The sequence below is a fragment of the Cynara cardunculus genome, assembly GCF_001531365.2.
Source record: "Cynara cardunculus var. scolymus isolate 2C chromosome LG 17, CcrdV1, whole genome shotgun sequence".
NCBI classification, from domain to species: Eukaryota; Viridiplantae; Streptophyta; class Magnoliopsida; order Asterales; family Asteraceae; genus Cynara; species Cynara cardunculus.
In genome coordinates, this window is record NC_037544.1 from 34,097,939 (window position 1) to 34,104,572 (window position 6,634).

Sequence of the window (6,634 nt, forward strand, 5' to 3'; positions counted from 1 at the left end):
AAACCAAAAAAAAAAAAAAAAAAAACTAAAGATCCTAAATGTAATATGTAAGGATTTGGATATTAACTATTGTTCTATTTGAGCAATTATGGATTTTTTATATATGGAAGTTATAGATTTCCTATTTATAGGAAAAATAAATTACTTAGATGTATTTATGGGTTGACTAAATTAACTTTTTTATTTATTTAATAAATAACATTGTTAATTATCTTAAATGATTGGTTCACATTAGATCTCACGAATTCTGTGGTTCTCATTTAAGCCCATATATACATACATACATAGAGGTGGGTTATTGTACAACACTTTACATTTGTATAATCAATACAACCCAATCTCAACCGTCCATTTAATTTGATGAATATGTAATTTCATAAAAGTTTTGATTGTTTCCTAATATAAAGTATTGATAATAATTAATGAATCTTATTCATCTTTCATAAATATTTAAATCATAAAATTATGAACTCTCATCATTTCCATAAATATTTCAATTCATTGAGTTGTATTGGTTGTACAAATGTGATGAGTTGTATTTGAAACAAACTCTACATACATACATATATATATATATGTATATATACATCTAGATATATGTATATGTATGTATATATAGATACATACATACATGTATATATGTATATATGTATATATATAAGGTGAAAGATCGTGTGAGAAGGAGAGTTAAGATGATAAACGTAAGAATGTATCTGGACTTTTGATCACCTTTAATCTCCAACTCTGCCATGAATCACGCTTAATACGGGGACTGATCTGGTGCATCTCATCCTAATATGCATTCAAATGTGAACTCTCATTCTCACACAATCCTTCACCTTATATACATACATACATACATACATACATACATACATACATACATACATACATACATACACACATACATATACACATATATATATATATACATACATACATACCTACATATATATATATATATATATATATACATACACACATACATATATATATATATATATACTAGTGGTGTACCCGCGCTGAATCACAATTCTGAAACATTAGTTTGGTCTTGAATAATGAGTTTGTGTGGTTATTTTGCAAGTCAACTAATATATAAAGTTGAAGGTTAATACGATGTACTAGCAAGATCGAATGAAAAAATAATTGCATACGTATTGGGTTTCTAAACCCATATACTCAGAGCTTATTACAAAACTTGAAATTTTTGACTAAACAAAGAAATACAATCATTTATAAATAAAGTTCATCCGTATATCCAAACTGTTGTTTAGTTTTCGTGATGCACTCATCTGTAAATATTTCCTACAAAAAATGGTGCAATGATTTTAATAGAAATATATAGTACCAAATGGTTAGTTTTACGAAAAGTCAAGTACAATAACCAAAAAGTCAGTCACTTTTGTCTAAAATTGAAGCATGATCAAGTAAACCCACAAATTGGACAACAAACACCGTATGCAAATATCATATCCTTGTTTATTTAAAACCATATCAAGAGTCCAAGGGTCAAACGTTCACAATTTAGTAGGATGGTGTTAGTAACTAATTCAGAATATTTGTGAAAGCCAATCTTTATGACAACTTGAAGAGATCTTATAATGAACTTCTCTTATAAATCTCAAAGAGCTACCTAATAAATAGGCATTTAATCATGTGAATTATCGTTTAGAGTGCCTCAAACATGTATACAATTTAAAGAATTATACAAAAAAAATAACCATATGCTAAAGCTTTTATTGATGCTCAAAGAATACATCCAGATAATCCAATTTCATTTAAGGAGAAAGAAAGCCTAGAGGTCGTTTACTAAATACTTACCCGAAATGTATTTCTATTCTAATCTAGGATTCAGCCTCTTCCACAACAGGTGTAAACTATCCTCAAAACAAGCCCAAATTTCCTTAGAAAACATCTGTTAATAGCCCCCTAGGACAACAACCCCTAAAACAGTCCTTTTAGCTGCCCATTTTGGGCCTGCAGTCCCTATAGTTGCTGATTTTTTAGCTTTTGACAAAACAAACCATTATCAAAGAATGGATTGGTATAATCTGTTTACATCAACAGAACCCATCAATTGAGAAAAAAGTTTATTCGTTACACTAAAAAAACTAAATTAAGGAGTCGTTTACCGAACTCTTATCCGGTAATTGCTTACCAGTGAGAGTCAACACTTTCGTTAACTTATCGGGTAAGAGTTATCTAGTTATCAGGTAAGATCGTTACTCTCTCTTACAGGACAAGACTCTCGATCCTACAGTATGTTTATTAACAGGTATTTCAAATTTACCATTGTTCTCCAGGACTTGATCCTTCATCTCTGAAACAGCACAGAGCATGTCTTCCTGTTCCAATTCTTAGCACCACTCAAGTTTTCAGCTTCTTCATCTCCTGCAACATATACATAATTGTTCATTAGTTTGATTGAATGATGTTAAACAACTTAATCATATCGCTTTGTACAAGTCTTCACTTGATTCAAAGCTATCAGAGTCTTCTTCTGGAGCCATAACAAGATCATGATCCTTGGAGGCACTCAAGTTATCTCCTGAAATTTCTTTAGAGCTAACTTCAGTGGCATCAAACTTCTCCCAAGAATCGAGTTTATCTTCTGAATCATCATCTTCACATGGACTTGAGATGCACACAAGCTATCTCCTGCAACTGATTCCTGATGTTATTTGTATCTATTTTTCCAATTGTGTATGTGTAGAGAGGTTAGGGAAAAAAAGGTAAATAGTGGAAGCTGATTATCTTGCAAAATTGTGTAGGTACAAATCAACAGGAAACAACAATAAACAGCAGCTATGTGATTGTGCATCCGAATGTGCTTGCTAGCAAAAAATGGATGATGATATGAAAAGAACAAACCATTCTACTACACCAGAATCTAAAAAGAAAATTATATGAAAAGAACAAACCATTCTACTGCACTAGAATCTAGAAAGAAAATAATATAAAAAGAACAAACCATTGAGCCAAAGGAGAAGAGGATCATGTTCCATGTATCACCAGTATGCCCTGCATTGGGCTGCCAAAGCAAAAGCTTACATAAGATCAATAATTAGGTCTTGACAATACACGAGAGATCAGGTGCACTTCTTCAAGTTTTACCCAAAAAATTCAATAATATCAATAGTTAGATAAAAAGATCAAATCTTTAAAGAAGAAAAACCATGAAGTTTATAGCTAGAAATTGATGAATAGTTAGATAAAAAGCTTTAAAAACCCATGAAGTTTAAAGCTAGAAAGTAACGAATATTGGTTAAAAAACAAACCATTACATAAATAGTGCAAATTAAATGATTTAAAAAGCAGTGGTAGCAGAGTACAACCATTAGTGTCCAAACAAAACAAAAATAGATGAGTTGGTGAGTTTCCCCAAAAGAAGAGAGAATTACTATTAGTTTTTAACAAGAAACAGATACATACAACACAAAATATCAAGAAAAAAGATATGAAATCCAAAGTGCTGCAGAAATGACAGTATTTCCATGCATGGAAATAGATACAAATCTTTGATACYGTTCTCAATTTGGGAGATAAAATGTGATGAAAAATAATGAAAGGTGATGAACACAAAGTTTAGAAAACCAAAAAAGGTACCTTTTCTGAGAGGTATTGGGGACCTGAACAGCTGCTTTTGATGGTGATTTGTAGTTTTTGGGTGCATCAGAAAGAGACCAATCTTTAACAACAGATGGACCAAGTCTTAACTCGTTTCCCTTAGATATTGAATAAAGAAAATGGAATTACTATAAATATAGAATAAAAATATTCTTACCATAACCACTTATAAAACTAAATATTTTCAAGAGCTTCAAGTCTACGTCATTTTGCCTAAAACCTGATAAAAACAGTTAAAATTTGGATACACGTTAACAAAGAAATCTTAACATTATTTGTTAAGAACTCTTTGCAAGTGAATAAACAATGATCATTAATTATTATACGTCAAAAAGGATGCAAAGAAACATTTAAGGAAAGAACACAGCTTGTTCGTTAGATGCAAAGCTAACTCATAAGCATTTTGAATATCCAAAACCTCCATAGTTCTTGCAGAGTATCAATCCTACAAAATCACAAGTGAATATCCAAACATCATATATAATACTACAATCGTGCCCTCACCACCAAAAGGAAAAGCTATGGTATCTAGGTCAAAGATGTTTGATACCACGGCTAGAAAAAAAAAAGATATTATCCTTTTTAATCTCCATTGAAGTACCTCGAATTAGTTGAACAACTGAAAATAAAATATGTAGCAAGATACTTGAGAATATTGCCTATTCCATTTTGTCAATTGCTCGAAACTTTTCTTAATTTCATAAACTCACCATGTTATATATTTACGAGACCTTCCCCAGCACAAGCATTCCAACAGATCTACTACAGAAAAATAACTCAATGGAAACAATTTTAATACACATCAAAAACCATGAGAAAGAAGACGGTGATGATTCACCTGTTGTGTGATGAAAGAAGACGACGATGCTGGTAAGGCGGATGAGAGAGCAGGGACGACAGAGGAGAGCGAGGAGAGCACGGGAGAGAGAGGGACGAAGACAGATGTGGTATCGGTGTTATTCTTGTTCAAAGGAAGCGAGACGGCTGAGATTAGGGCTAGAATGTGCAAAGGTTGGAACAATTGAAGAAAGCAAAAGGCTGACTTTACCAATTTTGTTTTGCCGTACAACAGGATTCATGACCAGAGGAAAGGAAAGCTAGAAAGGGAAGAAGAAGAGAGGAGAAGAGAAAAAGCAAGGTCTGGCTAATAAATTCAATGCATAAAAAGCTTGTACCACATGTTTGAAGAGTTGTACTTAAGAGTTTTTTGAAAATCTTGCACAAAATGGTTGTAACTTGTGCTTAAAGAGTTGTATTTAAGACTTTGTCTTAAATGCTTATATATGTAATATAGATATACATACATACATACATATATATATATACACACACACACACATATATATATATATATATATATATATGCATGTATGATATGTAAAAAAGTGAATCTGCATAGGAAAACATTTATGATATGTAAAGTAGTTACAATTGTAATTTAATGTATGTTATTATAAGGTATCATTGACAAAAAAGTGAGAGCCTATAATAACATATCAAAGCTGGTTGTGTGTGTCATGTCTTTATTAATGTTTTAATGTATCAATTAAACAAACACATATTCATTATTTGTTGAAAAAGTGGATTAACTATAGCCCTATCCGGCCCTACAAATAACCTGCCTCCAAAGACACCAATATGAAGGAATATTTTTGGGTCCACTCAACGATTAAGGCTAACCCCGGGGGGGGGGGGTCTAGGATCGAAGTGTTTTCCTAGCCAATCTAGAAGATATTTTTTTGCGAAATGTGTCAATTGTTATCTAAGACTCTGATTTAACAAACGAAATATCGGTAGTAACACAGAAATGGTAATGGGTTGAAAACCGTTGGAACCCTAAGGAGGCTTACAAACATAAGAACTCGAGATTATTGAGAAAACTAAAAGAGAATTTTATTGATGAAACTTAAATTGAATTAAACATCAATACTTAGGGTTCCAAATGGGATTTAAGATAGAAGTCTAAACTAGCTAGAAAAATTATAATTAATTAAGATAAAACTAATAAGGATTAACTAGATTATCATAAGGTAATAAAGAATTATAAAGGAAACATGAAATTGGTCAGATCCAAGAGACGTCCAGGTGTGTGTGCGGGACTAGCCGTGCAACTAAAGTCGCGAGGTTGGTCGTGGGACCCCTGTTGATCCAAACTGTGGGTTGCACAACTCTCTATGTGACTTAGGTCGAGCAGAAACTGATAGGACTTTCTGTTTCGGTCCTTTTGTCCTTGTTTTATCCCGGTCCATTTGTTTCTCCATTTGGGTTGTTAGGCACTCCAGATCAGTCTCCTCCATATTCGAAGAACTCGACCTCGAGTTCTCATCAGAAAGAAGCTCTTTATCTTCATGGTAGTCATAAATATCATCAACGTAGAAAGTGTTGGAGATACGTAGGGAGTCAGGATGTGCAACTACATAGGCATTATCATTGATCTTCTTCGATATCTTGGAGTGATGTGTATTTGTGAAACGTTGCAACTTGTTTTAAGTACCAACTGAAACATGTACCAACCAAAAATCATTCTTTGCGTAAGAAGACCATAAGCGTTGGTGTAGGTCGACGGTTGCTTTGTTCCTTGCTCCCTTAGCCTCTAGTCTGGCTTTGACTTCTTCATAATGCATTTATAAGTATTAATAAATATCATTATGGCCCCTAGAATTCCAAAAATATAATTTTCTCTATATGATTTTCTAAAATTTTCATCAAGTTTCATTTGGATTTTGTAAAATGCAAACTTTGACTCAGTTTCGATTATTTATCTTGTTTAGTTACTAAAATGACCCTATAAATCGGAAATCGGTATTTTAGCAATATTTCACGTATTTGCTTTCTAAAATTTACCGAAATAACCCTATCTATTGGGAATTGGTCTATAAGCTTCATTTTTATATTATTATTTTTATAAAACTACCAAAACGACCTTATATTTGGAAATCGGTATTTTAGCATTACTTTACGTATTTTCTTTATAAATTACTTAAACGACCCTATGTCTTAGGCA